At 31.5% G+C, this 18,439-nt stretch overlaps 1 protein-coding gene across 8 annotated transcripts in view; it reads left to right on the top strand.

Moving 5' to 3' along the window:
- The window catches only part of LOC131845934 (T-box transcription factor TBX1-B-like), a 31,615-nt gene that overhangs the window by 673 nt on the left and 12,503 nt on the right, over positions 1-18,439 (top strand). For 2 of the 8 annotated variants that reach the window (XM_059195151.1, XM_059195143.1), the window contains exon 1: positions 17,946-18,080. The exons of the other annotated variants lie outside the window; for them this stretch is intronic. The gene's annotated coding sequence lies outside the window, so the exon portion shown is untranslated. Of the gene's footprint in view, positions 1-17,945; positions 18,081-18,439 lie in introns of those variants that run through there. 8 annotated transcript variants of the gene reach the window in all.

Raw genomic sequence — 18,439 nt, 5'->3', positions numbered from 1 at the left:
ACAACATTTTATTTATTGAACTTACCTATGTATTATTATTAAAAATTAATTTTCCTCTACTTTATAGCGAATAATAATTGCGGTGGTAACACTTCAATTGATTAAAATAATGCTAGTAAGTGCGTTGCATGCTCTAACATAGATAATATGATCTCAATGGATATGTACTCAAAACTTATATTTATTAATACAAAATTTGTGTGGTACCTCTGTAAAATATGAATGGAAAGAACTGGTTAATTTACAAGTACTAGGGATAAAATAAGTGGAAGTAGTTAAGTCTATAATTGAGTACTGAAACTATTAAAATGTGTCAAGTGTTTTGATAGATGACAATGCGATTCTCAATTGACCGATTTTTTTGTGTATTTATTTTGTGTATATTATTTCACATTACCTACTTGAAATTGGTTTTTAGCCTCCGATGCAAAAAGAGTGGTGTTATAAGTTTTACGTACTTAATTAATTATCTTATATTAACTTAATGTTACTTATTGTGGTATCGTAGCTCTTAAAGGAATGGTGACATTATGATTCGATTCCTTTCTCTAAAGTCTTATTTATGTTTATTTACTAAGTAGGTATTCCGTAAAATCGAGCTATCTACCATAATAATATTATAATGTAAAGCAGGTAAAAATTATACCAAGTTGAAGATAAAAGATGTAACTCAAGCATTCTCATCAAGATGAAAAATGGAAATCTGAAACGAAATTGTAAACTTTACATACAATAAATTGGTAATGTAATCGCGTAGTTTGTATGAAAGTATTAAAAAATGTTTACAATTTTCCTGTATCGTGATTTTGTAAAATGGTTAATTTTCATAAATATTTTTACCAGCTTTCGGCTTTGTATACTTTGTAATATTAAACCTGTATATGTAATACTAGTTTCTAGCGCGTTGCTGCCCTGGAAGAATATTTCACATTCTCAAAATTATTATTTGGGTATGACGCAGCTTCCCGTGTTAGTAAGTAGTTAGTAGTTGTAGTAGTAGTAGTATTAAGTTAGTACCGTAGATAACCCTACATAAAAAGACCTTTGCAAAAGTTTAACTAATAGGTTAACAAAAAACAATATGTACGAAATAAGAAAGTAATACTATTAAAAATTAAAGTAGGTAACTTCCGAATAGAAATAAACATCAATACCAAAAAAAAACAGACATGGTAAACTTATAACACCGTTCTTTTGTAAAATATTAACAAGCAAATAAATGTCTATTTCTATACCTATGCATACCTATAATAATAATAATACCTTACAGACAATTCACACAAAGCCATCAAGTCCCAAAATTCATGTTATGGGTACTAGATAATTCTCGTAAATACATACGTAGCATATAGCAAAAAACACCCAGACCGATACAAACAATCATATATGTACATGATTACATACATTTGTACCGTGCGAGGAATCAAACCCGCGAGCATCGGAAGTAAAGCGGTGTGCTAAATCACTGGACTACCGAACCCGCCAATACATATATAAAATTACATTGTAATAGTGTAGGTATTTAGATACAGTCCGCGGTCCGGATTCCGTGCGTTTTCTCCGCGTCTCACTGATCGCCTTCATTCATCTATCCATCATCAAATCTGTCGCACGCTGCGCATACGTCGCGTTAACGCTGCCGAGTGATGTGCGCCTGCGCAACCACACATCGCAACTCCGCTTACCCGGTTTTTAATAAAAATATATTGCACTAACGGCCTCGGTGGTCTTGCGGTTAAGCACACAGCTTTACTTCCGGTGGCCGCGGGTTCGATTCATCGCACGGTGCGAATATTTGTATTCATGAGTATCATACTCAAGAAAGCGCCATCTACTCCCAAGGCAAGCAGAGCTTGTATTATGGGTACTAGACGACTTATAGAATACTTAGGCACAATTTTTTTTGTAAATAAATATATGCTATACTTACATAGAAAACACTCAGACTGATACTAACAATCGTACACATGAATACAAATATTTGTGTGAATATAACTACTCGTATGTACGTATATTAGTTGTCTAGTACCCATAACACAAGCTCTGCTTACCGTGGGTCTAGATGGCGCTGTGTTAATTGTCCAGGGGTTATATATTATGTATGAATATATTTATTTGAACTGCTCTTACATTGTGGTCTGACAATCAGTCAACAAAACAATGATTTTCAGCTCCAACTCATTTGAGCGTACGTGAAAATAATTAATAAACAAAAAGAGCAATAAAAACAGCTGCGATGTTTACTAGAACTTGTGTCAATGTTAATTAATGAGCATCAGTCAGGGTGGGCGACATTTTTTGTGGCAATTAGGCGGCGGACATGGAAAAAATAACTTGGACACTTGACTACACGTTGTTTGTTTTAACTATTATACAGTTCAAAACGTAAAATATTAATTACTTATGTATTTAGTCGGGGTTTGACTCGAATATAGAATTTTTAAAGAACATTAATAAAAAATTTGTTATAGAATAGTATGTAACGAACATCAGTCGTTATATATGACCTCCGTATTAGTTTCGATTTTTATGTTTGGGAAATATTAGTCGCTTACAGCGTAAAGAAAATATTTTATGTTTATAGATGAGCGATTATCAAAATTATTTCACAAAGTTAATATTAAAAAAACATATCTGAATAAAGATTATGGTATAGAGAGAGAGAGAAAAAAAGAAAAGAGAAACTAATATTTTATTATGGTATTTATGATTTTTTTTTTATAATTTTTAATATTATTTCAAAATTAGAACTCTCAAAATTCTTACACCACCTATATAAACACGCGAGGTAAATTTCTTGGAAACAATTAATCATGGTGCAACATTATGCAGTTTATCAACAACAACACGTGCAGCCTCCTGTTGAGTGCCGTTGCACGAGCAAATTGTCTACTCAAAAAATATATTTACGACCCTTAACTGATAGCACATTAGTTCGTACAGACATGAGACGGAGACTGCATAGCAGCGTTTGCGTTTTTACGCAAATTATAATTTTGTTCTACAAATTAATATTTTGAACTGATCACTCGCACATTAATTATGGAATTTAAAATTTTTATTTGATACGGATTAAAATTTACAAATTTGCAGTTACTACTATTTTAATGAAATACTGTAAGTTACGATTTTTAATTATGTTATCTGTGATTGCAGTTATGAGTAAGTACGGATCTTTTTACAATTGCAATTGTGAGGCCTACAACTTAGCTCGCATTTGCAACTCTCTATAAGTTTATAGAAAATCGCAAACCCAATTCTTTTATAAGTTACAATTGAGAATTGTTAATAACCTACATACTTTAGGCCCCGAATGTACATAAATGTACTTTATAACTTACATTATCCCAAATTCAACGTATGCCAAATTTATAAAGATTAGGTATATAGGTATGTCAGATTTCATAAGTTAGTAAGGTATGATAAAGTAACAAAAAATACTTCACATGTACATTAGTCAGTATATATTTAGTATTTGCAGAGTACTGCTGAAAGGAAGTTGATAGCCTAAATACATAAATTATTCTTTTTTTTTTATGCGATATTTCAAAAAGATTAGATCGTCAAAAAAAAGTTTTGTCTAATCAAACATGTGATTATACACTAACCATTTTGATCTAATCACTACTTGACACTAATATCATTGTTCTAAATTATATCAATTTAAAAAATAATCACCAATAATTTATACTAAAAGGTAAGCGTGTCGCATACATAAAAACATAATCGAATTGATTACTTATTCGTTTTAAAGTCGTTTAGAACATTTTTAGCACATAATGAATTTGTGTCCGTTCATCTGTTGTCACAACTTTCGCTTCGTCATTGTCGGGAGGTTAGACCACACACATTGTGACTTTAAGATATATGCTACCGTATTTAATATACAAAATCTTAACTAATAAAGAGGTTTGTTTATCTATACTGATATTATAAAGAGATAAGCTTTGTGAGTTTGGATGTTTGATTTTAATTCTTGGTATTGCAAATCCAAGTTTGAAAATTATTTTATTGTTGAATAGTTCATTTATTAAAAATACAATAAGTTATATACATATCAATAGGAGTGGAACTGCAATAAAAAAAATTGGAAGAACGGCAGTTACCTAATAGTGGATAAATATAAAATAGGTAGTCTATTTTTTTAATTCTTTAATCTATTGAAAAGGCTCATTTACTTGGGCTGATATTTCAGAAAATTACATACTGTATTAATAGCACTCACGGGGATAAAATTTACATGGGCCGATGTTTTAGAAAGGTACATTATCTTCCTATATTAATTGCACCCGCAGGGATAAAATATACCTATCCATATTTGTAATTTTGTGTTGTTCAAGATTCGATTTTGCTTATCAAGAATAAAAATCAGATTATATGTTGTAGTTCAAATCCAAAAACATTTTAAAATATTAAAAATAGAACTTTTTTTGCCGATACCTTGTAAAAAGACATATAATAAAAAATCTAACACATTGCAGACTTGTCAACTCTGCACGTGAGAGTTTATCTTATCTGTGGACATTAACAAACTGTATATTACGAGTTATGGCGGGAAAGTGTGGTCCTGTCATATTTTTATCCTATTTTTCGAAGCTGCTCAAGACTTTTTTAATGTGCTTCATAAAAACTATTTTTAAAACAAAACTGAACTGAAATCGCTCTGGCTATATTAATTGTATTTAAGTAATTACTTAGACTAGATTATTTTCACTGTCTTTGATTTCCTGATAAAGAAAATGTAAGTATGCAGATTCTGTACTTTATTAAAAAATATAACAAAAAGCTTCAATATATAGTAGAATGTTTAGATATTTACTATCAAATTATGCTTAATGTATGAATTTTCATTTAGTTTATTATATTAATGTTTAGTCTATTGTTTATTTACACATATAAACATTTATAATAGCTTTTCATTTTTATTATCCAACTAAAATCAAATAGTTTTTAATAATTTGTCCACGTAATTATGATTGAAAGAAATAAAAAACTACTTATGTCATTCTCCATTCCTAGTATTATGTATGACATCAAATTTTACAATGTTTGGTTAAAGCGTAAAGGAGTAAAAGATGAACAAGCAATTAAACATGGAAAATCGCTTTTGCATTTATAATATTAGTTCAAATAATGACATAACACAGTATTCATATTTGTGTTTAAAATTATTAAAAATTAATTATGTTAAAGACCTAAAAATATAACAACCCATCCTTTTCCTTGTCGTAAATAAGCGATTAGAGCGATCTGTCACTCGTCGCCACTCAACAAAATGCACACTCTTTTAACCAAGTTTCAAGGTGGTGGTTACGTGTATATTTTTTTGAGGTAATATTTGTAAAATTTGTAAAAAATCGTCTGCGTGGTTAACTCAGTCTTACCTATGTATTTCACTCGTTTTGAAAGTTGTGTTTCGGTTTTCGGGTAAGATTTGCCAATTCCAAAATAGATAAGAGGTCTAACATCTTAGTCCTCCAGAATGGCAAGATTGAATGACATTGAATGTATTGAATGACATTGAATGACACATGAATCCTATATAAGCGTTATAGGTTAGCGCTTACCGTCAGCTTGTTCGCAATTACAATTACATAAAAAAATAAAAAATACAGCAATTAATATATAATCTCTCATTTTTAAATAAATAAAATACTGTTAGTAAAGTACTGTTGTTATTTATTTATTCTTTTGCACACAAAATTGTATACATGACGGACTTAATGTCTGATGGCATTCTCTACCAGTCAACCGTCGCGTTGATCAGAGATAGTATGGCGGTGCAATTTAACAAGTATTGAATAGATTAATACAGAAAAAAACTCACGAGCTTTGGGTAGTAGTAGGCGTAATAAACCATTGTCCATAATACTATATAAAATAAAATAATTTAATATTATTACATTTATATAAAATACTCTATTAAAGCTGAAAAACAATTAAAATACTTTTACAAAGAGTCAAATAAACAATATCGTAACAAATAAGTAGCCACTTAACAGTTGAGGACCACCTACGGAATGCCTGTATCAATACGTAAGTCCACGTTGACATGCCTTTCAAATTCTCACGCTATACAAAACAAACGGTCTATTTTAAGTGTTGGAAAAAATATGGAACAAAAAGACGCGGTTACGAACGATCGCTAAGCAAAATAAACAGTACGGGCGTAATTCATAATACGACGGTTATGCCCTCTACACACATATAGGCGAAGCTAATGACAAAAAATATTTTTTATATTTTAGCAAAAACTAAATTTATTTAATATATCAAAATTACATTTTTAATACATATCATATTATTTTCTAGTCTTTTATAATATATACAACAGGTATAAATGATAAAAGACGTAGCAAGTGTGACCTCAGGTTTCTTACGGGGTTAGCAAAAGGAGACCAGTAGAAAATTACTCTATTATTACACCCTTACTTTAACAACCTTTCTAAGTTTAAGTTATTTCATGTTATCATAAGATATTCTTCTTCAAATTACTTGTGGTATACTAAACTTATAGTATTTAAATACTTGGTAAATATTATTTTCATAAAATCTGACAGTATATCTTTTTTGGGTTGTGCACTTTTGTATTTATTAATGTCCTCTAGTAAAATACAGTTATAGTAGTATTTTTAGAGAATATTCCACTGAAAATAAAGGAGTATCTTTTACTGTTTCCTGTTTTAGGATGAAGCAATTAAATAAAGCTATAGTTTTCAAATATAGTATGGTAATGGTAGTGTAGCGCATGTTCAATGTAGCATGGCGCTAGGGGCGGCCGCGGCAGATTTAGACTTAACTGTGCCTAGCCGATGATTTACTGGGAATTTATTATTCCCAGTATTATTTGTTCTTATTAGATATTAGTATTTTTGTGCTTTATATTACTTTTATTGATATTTATTAAACAGCAAAACTTTGAATTGTGCCCGCTTCTAATGTTAGTGTTTCTATTTCTATATACATATTTTAACTTTTTTTTAATCAATAGAGTGAAAATCAAATGCATGTTTTTAAAACATATCTATATGTTATACATTCTGTTCGAATTATAGACTCTACTACCTACGGTGTAGAATACTGGAAACTTGTCTAATAAATATTTTTATTGGTACATTAAAAATGTCCAACAGCTTATAGACAGACGCTTCAAAAATATTTTAAAACAGTATAATTTTAATGAGACAATAGCAATATTCAATTAGTTTGTATTTAAGTAATAAATAACTATTTTATTTCTGAGCCACCTACGTCAACTGTGACGGCAATTAAGTATTTTTTGTTTCTGAATTAATTCTTCATATATCTGCTAGCTGCAAAGAAAAATACGCGTAAAGACATTTTTTGTTGATATACGTATTTTTTTTTATTATCACTACGGTAGGGTACCGTCTCGTTCGATTAACCATTTCGGTAGAAAAGAACTGGCAACTCAAACATAATTATTTTATGATATCTAAAATAAATAGGGCTAAGTATATGTTATTACAAAATACCGCTACGAAAACAGGTTTCCCGCCACAATTTGACATAACGCATACTGTTTGTTTAAAAAAATTGATTCATATTAAACATTCCGTAAATTAAAGTCGTAATGTAACTGAAACAAACGCTTCTATTTCAGTTAACGTATTATTCAGCCGCGTCTTCGGCTGTACGCGATATCGCGGCGAAACAAAATAAACCGTCCTTACGAGAGGCGTTTATTATTCCTAATTTATAATTTTAGACGTGTTTGTAATAAGTATCACGGCTACTTTGAAGTGCCACCAGCACAGATATGAATCTGTCCGATTATTTGATATCTATACAAACAAAAGTTATTGTTGTGCTTCGCTGAAAACAGATTTTCATAATGGTTTCACGTTATTTGTTTTTTTTTTTATAGAATTTGAAAAAGCAGGAACAGATAATAGAATGTGCTAAACGTCACGACATGACTCACAAAAAACGTCAGTGGAGTTTCTGTGAATGATAATAATCTTTCTCTAGAACCACTCTATCTATTAAAAAATAAGCGCAACAAAATCCGTTGCGTAATTTTAAAGATTTAAGCATATATAGGGACAGACAGCGACAGCGACTTTATTTTATACTATATAATGATGAAAGTACAACAAATGTAGTAGAATTAAGAATCTCCTTTAAGAGGTCTGTTAAAAACTTTCAGTCTCGTGTAGGTTTCTGAATATTTGTGGTCTCTAACATGCTAATAGTAGCAGAATTAAACAAAATAATACAAATCCATTAAGTAATGAAATGGACAAAAAAAAACAAATAAAAAATCATTTATTCATGTAGGACATTTTAGCCGCTTATGAAAGTTTTTTTGTATTAATATATAATGTATTATACAATTCATAATATTTGTAATATATACCTACACATATTTATTGTTCTCACAAGGGCTCCCAGATCGACTTGTGATATCATTCATGCCATATGCTTTATTTTTTATGTTTCTTTGCATTACGAATACTGTGAATTACGATGTTTAGATCTGAAACGGCTGAAAACAGCCGATTACAAAAATGAGTTTCTATTTGCGGTCATATTTCTTCAAATAACTACTAAACATATTACAGTTTTGTGCATTATTGTCTTTATTTTATAACATTTCCAATTATGGCAACAAAATTACGTAGTGAATTCAAGATTTCTATAGATCCATAGAATGCTAATAAGTTTGTCTCTATCTAACTTCTAAATTTAGGAGTTTCACAGGACGGTAATGATATATCCGTCAAGTAAACGAATTTCGATGATTATTTTAGTTATTAATAAGCTGTATTTTTTGTTTATCACTACGTAGTATAATACAAAGTCGCTGTCGCTGTCTGTCCGTCCCTATGTATGCTTAAATCTTTAAAACTACGCAATGGATTTTGAAGCGATTTTGTTAATAGATAGCGTGATTCAAGAGGAAGGTTTATATGTATAGGAATACATGTACACCCGCGCGAAGCCGGAGCGAGTGATTTAGCTAGTTTGGAATAAAAGAGATGTAATTGCATGTAAATATAATTAATCTCAAATCATGTGGTCTACTGCGATGGGATAGGGAAAGGGGGTTGTCAATAGTTTACGTAGTTGTATATATTTATGAATATGTATAATACACACACACACAGAAGTTAAATTGAATGAAATAGTGATTAAGTTTATATGTAAATTAAAACTATTATCCTTGTTTTGGGAAGGAACTGACTCGTGATATACAGCTCACGTTAGTTTGAGAGTCAGGACTGCATCAAACACTAATGAATGTTTAAATAAATAAATAATAAAAAAAATGGGCACTAGAACACCCCTTGGTAGCACCATGTTAGATTCACTTTCACGTGGTGCGCTCTGGGAACCAAAGGTTTGGATGGATTCCAGGTTGTTGCTGGAATTAATTAGCCTGGTGTTGGCCAGATTTGATCTTACGGCTTCTGATAAGTTCGAATGGTTTCCAGGGTGTTTCTGGAATTAATCAGCTTGGTGTTATGTGGTTTTGATCTCACAGCCTTCTGATAAGTATGGGTAGTAACACTTAATATCACGACCTTCTGGTTGTAAGACGCTATCGATAGGTGTTTTATTTTAAAAAAATCAACCACAATAAATAACGGAATTCCCGGATACAAATCACTGTTGTACTGTAATCTGAACTATGCGCCCGCAGTCACCGTCCCGGATAAATTAGTCCAATTAGTTCCAACGGGACGCTGCGTACGCGCACGATTTGTTACATTTTTCAGTTCTGTAAGGGTTACAACTACACTATTAGGGTACAAGATTACTTAAAAATTCACCTCCTTATACTCTTGAATATTAAATGACTTATAATTTTTTATTTTATAATATTTTTACAAATAATTGATTTCATTCATGACGGCCTCGTTGGTCTAGTGGTTGACATATTTGACATTATTTTGCCATATATTTGCTTTACGCTTCAACATATCTGATGGCAAGGAATTAGACCGGCTCCCTGCCAGCACCGGCCCACGTAGTAGCAATGTACTTCCCGTCTAGTGGTTTAACACATCGTTTTACTTCCGATGGTCGTGGGTTCGAGTTCTCGCACAGAGCAAACATTTGTATTCATGAGTATAATTGTTTGTATGTACATTGTGTAAATATTTACAGAAAAAACAAACTGAGTATTTATATCAGTTATCTAGTACCCATAACATAAGCTCTGTTTACCGTGGGACTAATTGGCGATGTTAATTGTTCAGGCTTATTTATTTATTTTATTATTTATCTTATAGACTTTTTATATCATAATATTATTAAAAACAATTACATTTCATTAAAAAAATACGAAATGTAAATATCCTAATGGTTCGTATCAATAACACCACTCGTGTTCCGTAAGTTGATTTGATTTACGCATACGGTGAGGTCGTAACTTCCCGCCCCTTGTCATAATTCTATATTCCTTGCTTACGGTAATTGTAATATGGAAGAGCATAAAACAATATGTTTTTGTTCGAACTTTATTATTATTGTTTAACAATATATATGTAAATATCTTCGTAATAAATATTCATTATTAATTAACCGTTATATCTTTAACGTATTACAAATTTAATGAAGAATTATACAAGTATATGTATTAAATTTTATAAATATAATCGCCATACATTTATTCTATTTGTTCCACAAAATTTTATCTTTCTTTACTCCACTTATACAATAAATAGTACATGTTCACTCATTTTGTTAAAGGATTTCGAATATTACTATTTATAACGATGATTTGTATACTTGTAAGACGATCCAATAGTACCTAATGTACATATGTATTGTTTAAATAGCACAAATGAATTTAATATTTAGTAAAAATATAACATAGCTATCTTCATATTAACTTAGCCGTGCGTATAATTAAGTGGTCTTGGAGATAAATTTTGGTAGAGAGCATTTATTTGTTTGACATTCTGAGGATTTTGTTTCAAATGTATAAAAAATAATAGGTTCCTGTTTCAATTGAGATGTTAGTTTGTTTATATGTCAACTTTGAATAATATTTTCTATATAAATAAGTCGTAATATTAATAATAATATCAGTACTTTATTATACACAGAGATGATAGAGAAGAGGTAATATAAGAAAAAAAAATACGTGAAGAACAATTGTGTAATAATATTTGGTACAGTTAAAGTCTAATATGGAGATGAAATTTTTAAAAATCTTATGTATTTTATAATATAAAGAAGAGCGATAAAATACTAATATCTAAATCGAGTTTGTATGACGTTTTATTTTTTATAAATAAAACAGTTCAATTGTTTCTTTTTTCACAATATTTTCTACAGATACACAAAAATACATTTGAACAGTATTAATGGCGTATAGGATCAGTTAACAGTTAACGAGCCTTACCACACAAATCACCATTAGTGCGGGCGACGGACCGTGGTTTGGTTAATATATTGCTGGCAACACTACCCATGTAGCTATACCTATAGTTCAGTGTTTAGAAAAATCTTAATTATATTTACATACTATTATTATAAAGATATTATAACAGACATAATGTTATTTAAAATTAGAAGACGTATATATCTTATATAGTTAAAAATTTAAACTGGCAATATATAAATTCTACACAAATTATATTGTTAAAAAAATAATAAAAATGAAAAAAGAAGGCAGTAATTAAAAAAAAATTCCATTCTAGGAACAATGATTGAACACAACGTTCAAAGTTGAAAATTTTTAAATTTTCGACTTTATAATGTCCCACCCTTATTTATTCCTGTTTGTTCCTTTATGACCAAGAAGAGAATAACTACCATCAAAAACAAAGCTTTGGTAAAATCTCGAGATGGTATCAGTGTATTATATGCGTTTGTCTCTAGTATAGAATAGAATAGAAAATCCTTTATTCAAATAAACTTAATAGTCACAGTTATCTTTCTTTTAATCTCTGCTCATTCACCTCGGAAAGTTGTCTCATCATAAGAAGGTCGAGCAAGAAACTTGCATGTTGCTCATTTTAATCGTTTTAGCCTAATTGTGTCATAGCGTAATCCCTGCCAAATCAAATGACAAGCCGCTATTCTATATTACTATAAATGACTTTGCACAAATCAGTCAGCAATCACAACAGAATACGCAATGGGAACTGCATACATACAGTATAATTAATGACTGATAATTGTTCTAACACCAGATTTAATATAAATGAATCTAATACTAAGTTCGTACTTTTATAAATGTAATTTTACTATGCATTTTATCTTAAAAATAGACAAAAAATAGTCAAAATTTTCTTTTTTTTTAATATTCGTAATGCTTTGTATTACAAAAATAATTGACTTGTCTATATTTATTTTTCAGTTAAAATCAATATGCATATTATTTAATTCCAATAATATATTTTTTTGACAGCCTCGGTGATCGGTTTAGCATACCGTTTAGCTTCCGATGGTCACGGATTCGGTTCTTCACACGGCACAATCATTTGTATTCATTAGTATGATTGATTGTATCGATCTAGGTCTATGTATAAATTTACGAAAAATATATATTTATGTATTTGTATCAGTTATACCCAATACCAATAACACAAGCTTTAGCTAGCTTAACTTGGGTTTAGATGTGAAAATTGTCCTGAGATTATTATTATATATTATGATTATTTACTGTCATATGTATGTATATATCTTAATTTATATAATTATTAAGTCAAAGGGATGTCATAACGTAAAATATACGTAAATTTATGACTTATATGTAGGTATGCATACCTATAAGCGTTATATTTGATTTGTTATCAAATTTAATTATATGTATTTCCAATATATGTATGTTCGAGTATTAAAACGTTGAATTGCGTTCAGCTGGATTCTGATCTGAAAATAGCCTATAGTTGGCAACATTAGTCAATCACTGGTCACAACAACACATAGAGAGTGACACCCAGCGATCCTTCCTAGAACGCATCTGGATCAATACGTGAATACACAAATCTCTATTTAAGATGCACCACACTAAAATAGTTATTAATGTTTCGAGAATGGAATACCGAAGCATATTAATGGATATTGTAACGATATTTTCATTCTCAATTATTCTGTAATTTCAGGTTTTTATCTGTCTCAGGATTTGACAATGATTTGTACACTATACACCGTATATGCAATAACTCGGCTTGACACGCTGCCGCGTGTCTAGATTCTAGGTCTTACATTACACGAATTTATTAAGATGTTATATCAGTTCTTACTACAGATGGACTATAAATTTTTATAATAAAAATATTATTATAATATATATACCAAATTTTTATTATTAATAGTAATAAACTTAATATACGCTCATTTGAATAGTATATTTTTTTATTTCACCTCTCATCAAAAATTGATAAGCAAATGAATTTTATATATTTAAATTTTAATGTAATTATACACCAAATAACACATAATATACACAAGAGTAAAATATAATTAATATGTAAAAATGGGACATAATATATGTATGTTTAAATCGAGTGCAACATCATGTAATTCACTTTATTTTAAAATAACTTTTTTTGCATATTCTTAAAATATGACTCTTTGACGTGGATAAAATATGAAATGCCTAAGGAATATAAAAAGAGCTGTTAAAAGTTCACATGCTGTCACAGATAGGTATGCTATTACGCTGAATCTAAACATGGAATCAGATGATATACAAGAGTAAAGAATCGTATTTCGTTTAATTTAAGTAAGTGAAATGGACTTCCACAAAATTACATCTGATTCGACAAAATATAGTAAATAAATTATAGTGATATTTACCGCGATCGCTAATGTACCTCGTTTTGAGCTATTACATTATATAATCAGATTATTTTTGTGTTCTTTTGTCTATATCTTCAACGCATTCTCCCTCCGTCCAGTGACGTGTGTCGATCGGCTTGTTAATGAGGATCGCTGGCAATGTTGACACCAGTTTCATGATCAAAGCGAGCGAGCACTTCGTTGCTAATTCGTTCGGGTTTTGCAACTCTTCTATTTGCAAGAACGTTTCGTTTGTCTCATATGTGTTTAATGATTCATGAGAAATGTGCTCTCTTCTATCTTAAAGAAGAGAGTATATATAAGAGGAAGATGGTTAATTGTTTTTTTATGGTAGTATATTTTCCATATCATGATCAAAGAACTCACAGGATTAAGAGGCATCTTATTACCGCGGAATAGTAATGTATGAGTGCATTACGGACGTCTCATAATAACATTATTTTTTTATGGATGATAATGGAATGGTGCTACAGCCTGCGCTAACGGTTACGCGTGCGGGGCACCAGCGGAGGATGACATGATGATCATAAGGTCAGGTCAGTTAGCGCATCGTGACAAATTCACCACCACCATTAAATTTGTACTTCTATTATTAAAGATTGTCCACGCAATTTTTGTAAAAAGAGGTTATGTGGCCCACACATGCATAAACGAAATATCTCCTTTGGAAAGTATACACTCTATCCAGAAGATATAAAAACTATCGCTTTTATGAATATCCTTCCATTCTAGCCGCTGACGGATCTAGGTACAGCAACCCCGAAAAAGGGCGAGCACAATAGATCTGTGTAAGTTGCAGTGCGATAGGTCTAAGCACCAGACAACATACCAAACCTCTAAGTAAAAAGTAAAAAAAAACTTCTTATTATACATATATCGTAGATAAAAAGTTAAAAAATTAACTATGACTTAATTAGTTATATCAGATTACCATTGAATCCGCTTAAGATATAGTAAAAGTGACAATAAAACACGGACAACAACGTGTGGCTCCTGATAATTTATATTATCGTTTAATAATGCCTTTGTTTTCGGTATGAGCAGGCAATTTGTAGCGGTGCGCCGGCGCATAAATCAAATGCGTCCCAAGAGTGCACATGTGCTCGAGCTGGGAATGACGTAGGGTTGATCGCTTCCTTCAGGAACGAACTGTTTATTGTTATTTATATTCAGTACAAATTACGTTATTCTGCTACTAATAATATAAATATAAAAGTTTTTTAAAGGTATTTGGTTGAGGATATTTGTATGTTTTCATGCAATGGCCCAATGCAAATTATACGGGAACCGTCGCCTATTCCTCTTTGATCGATCCCCTGTGCAATTCAAACGGCGATTGAAATTACGACAGACTGAGCCGAGAATCTGGCCCCTAGACTAAAGTCGTATCCATCAGGCGGGAGTTGGCCTTCAGTCGCTTCATAAGTCCTTCCACGGGTTTGGAGTGCCATCTGTACTCGTCCCCTATTGTCCGGTGAAGCTGTAAAGGCCAGCTGAGGCCAACAGCATTACAGTGGTCCGAAAAAAACCGTCGCCTATATACGGGTACAACACTACGGATATCAAGTAGTCATAGGACGCCCGTTTCACTTATGCGTTGCCATTTTGGAGTAAAAAGATGTTACTGCTTTATCTAACCTTTTAATCGAAACACAGCATATTAAGCTAGCTGCTTGGCGGCTAAAATACGCAGGAATAGGCACCTACACGAACTACTTTTTACATTGTTTACCTCTTTTATATTTGGTTGAATTTTTGTGAGTCAATCACACTTGTAGTAATGATAATTAGATTTATTAGCCGAATTATTATTTAATTCTTATTCTAACATCTTTTAACTACTCCTGGGATTTTAAAATTTTGACAGCCCTGCAATGCAACCCGAGCGGCGCTCGCGCACCTAGATTTATTGCGTTCAATCAATGCGGATTTATTGCTAAGGAAGCGATCCTTTTGTTACCGTGACATCTGTCCAAATATAGACAAACTATTATAATTGCTTGTACAAACTAATACTGTAAAACACAGCCCTTGTTCGCTGTTATGGGTATTATAGGTGAAATATTTTTAAATCAATTAAGTACTTTTTCAATTTATTCATAAAAAATATAGGATGAAATACCTCTGCTAACTAAGTGGCAAGTCCCGCTCCCGCCTGCGTTAGAAGTATACGCCGGCGTATACTGCTAGAATTAGAATGTGAATCCTATTAACCCTCAGTGATGAATACACCTGTAATTAATCGGGATAGTTTTTAGAGGAGACCGCGTGCGGGGCGACTAGACAGAGTATGGATCTAATAGTCCCCATGTTTAACACTCCTATCCCCTATCTGACTGGTCGTTAGCTTGTTTGCAATTCTAATTACATTAAAAAAATAGCAGGACTTAAATGTTGGCAGAGCACACACGAAAATAACTGGGGTGGAACAGGCCCGCCACCTTCGCGCTCCTAAACAGAATTTATTGGCCATTATACATTGACGTAACAAGAATAATGATGACATACAACGAATGCGATCAACGTATAAGAAACCTAAATATACAAGTATATTGCACTTTATGATTGCACACTAATTTTACTTACATCTCTACATAGTATAAAATGAAATCGCGTCTGCTGTCTATTCGCTTTGATAAAGTATGTAAGTTGAAATAAGACCTATGAGCGTATCGGTTACTACCGGCGAAAGAAAATAACATACAGTGGCTACTGCAAATAATGGGAGAAAGGCGTTAGAAAATGTGGATCTCATGTTTAGTTTGTCATATTATTTGTTTATTTTCGCCAAATTGTGAATCATGCTTTGGTTCACTCACTGTTTTCATTTTAGGTTACGTGGCGAAGGGCTAATATAAATTAAAAAAACATATACAATAACCTCATTTTGTGTTACTGAAGAAAAGTTTTAAGTAATTTTAAACAGTAGTTAAGTAAAGATTCTCATACATTCGTACGTTCCAGAGACTATATGGCATAACAAAATTACTGACTTTTAGTTCAAATTTTCTACTCCCAAGTTATACTCTGCTCTACTCAAACACTAATTATAGTAATTAAGAAAGTTGAAAATTAGACTCTCTTGCTTGATTCCGTTACATATTTAGGAACGCTCGGAACGAAATCGGGATTAAATTGAGACTTGACTGCGATTTAAACGGTCCACTCAAAAATAACCCAACCTTATGTTGATTTAGCGACGAATCTGACACATTAGCTCCCCAAGCTACCACACAAATAACTCATAAAGTGACAATTATGCCTTACACAACGGAACGCGAAAAAAATTTATTGTTTCCTATACATGCGGCCGCGGCGACATAACACGACTACTGTGATGAAATTCAACGATTCCGGAATATTTGATGTAAATATTAAGAATTTGTCTTGATAATTTATGGTAAATTTCTATATCTAACGACGGATATTATAATACATCTTATTTACATAAAAAAAAAGAATTAGTCAAATTTATAAGAGATAAGCACTATTTAAATATTGTTTAATTATATTTGAAAACAATATTTAAATTGTAATATATTTTTAAGTTATATCTAAATATATATAACTCAAAGGTGACTGACGTAGTGATCTATCAACGCATAGCCCAAACCACTGGACGGTTCGGGCTAAAATTTGGCATGCAGGTAGATGTTATGACGTAGGCATCCCCTAAGAAAGGATTTTGATAAATCCCACCCCTAAGGGGATAAATTAACGCGAGCGAAGCCGCGGGCAAAAGCTAGTCTTTAATAAATGTAATTCTATAATTTAAATTAAATCTAGTGTTTACGTAGGACTAGATTTAGTTGATAATAGAAAATTCGTAGTAAATAAGATAATATGGGTAGTCAATGAAATCACATCAATATTAAAGAATTGGTGAATTACACACGCAGTAGACAAAAATATCTAATTTAAATCCTTTTCTCTCTCTTTAGTCGGTTAATAAGTAGCAACTTAGTTTGAAAATAAAACAAAATTGTAGTTAGTGTACCAAAATAAATTGAAGATCATTGTCTTTCCTACGCAAGTATAGTTTTCATCACCCGTCTTATTTATAATGCCGTCTTGACATCTGCCGATGAAATTATAGCAGCCATTTTGGACGTATTTTGAGTTTCCCGCCATTATTTCAATTAGTTGAGTGAGATGTCCGCGCCTGCGTGGACGTACGGTTTATGGGACACATTAAGTGATTTTTATATTCTAAAAAAATATAATATTTTGTGTTTTGAAGAAAGTCACATGTGAATTCTGTTGTGTATAAGAATATTTTCTAAATTATGACCAAGGTCCGTTATAAAATTGTAATGTATTATCGTTTAGTGTATAAGAAATATGAGAGCTACAAAAATATTTGTATTATTTATTTGAGGTAGACTTTTTAAAAAGCCGTATGCGTGGGTACCTTTGCCTCTCATATTTTAACCGCCAAGCAGCTTGCTTTGTAAGGTATTTTGTTGTAGGCTGAGTAAAGCTAGTGCCACCAAATATAATACAAGAAGCATCACAGTTTCTCATTCCGACATGGCAACGAATAAGCGGTCTAACGGGAGTCACATGATAACGTGATTTGCGTAGTGTGCTTTTCATGTACGCAATGACTTCCATTTACCATCAGCTTATTTGCCATGCTGTAATATTATCTTAT

The sequence above is a fragment of the Achroia grisella genome, unplaced genomic scaffold (assembly GCF_030625045.1).
Source record: "Achroia grisella isolate CSIRO2021 unplaced genomic scaffold, CSIRO_AGI_Agris_v1 utg109, whole genome shotgun sequence".
In the NCBI taxonomy this organism is placed as follows: domain Eukaryota; kingdom Metazoa; phylum Arthropoda; class Insecta; order Lepidoptera; family Pyralidae; genus Achroia; species Achroia grisella.
The sequence above is the reverse complement of the archived record's forward strand: the minus strand, read 5'-3'. Positions and strand labels throughout refer to the sequence as shown.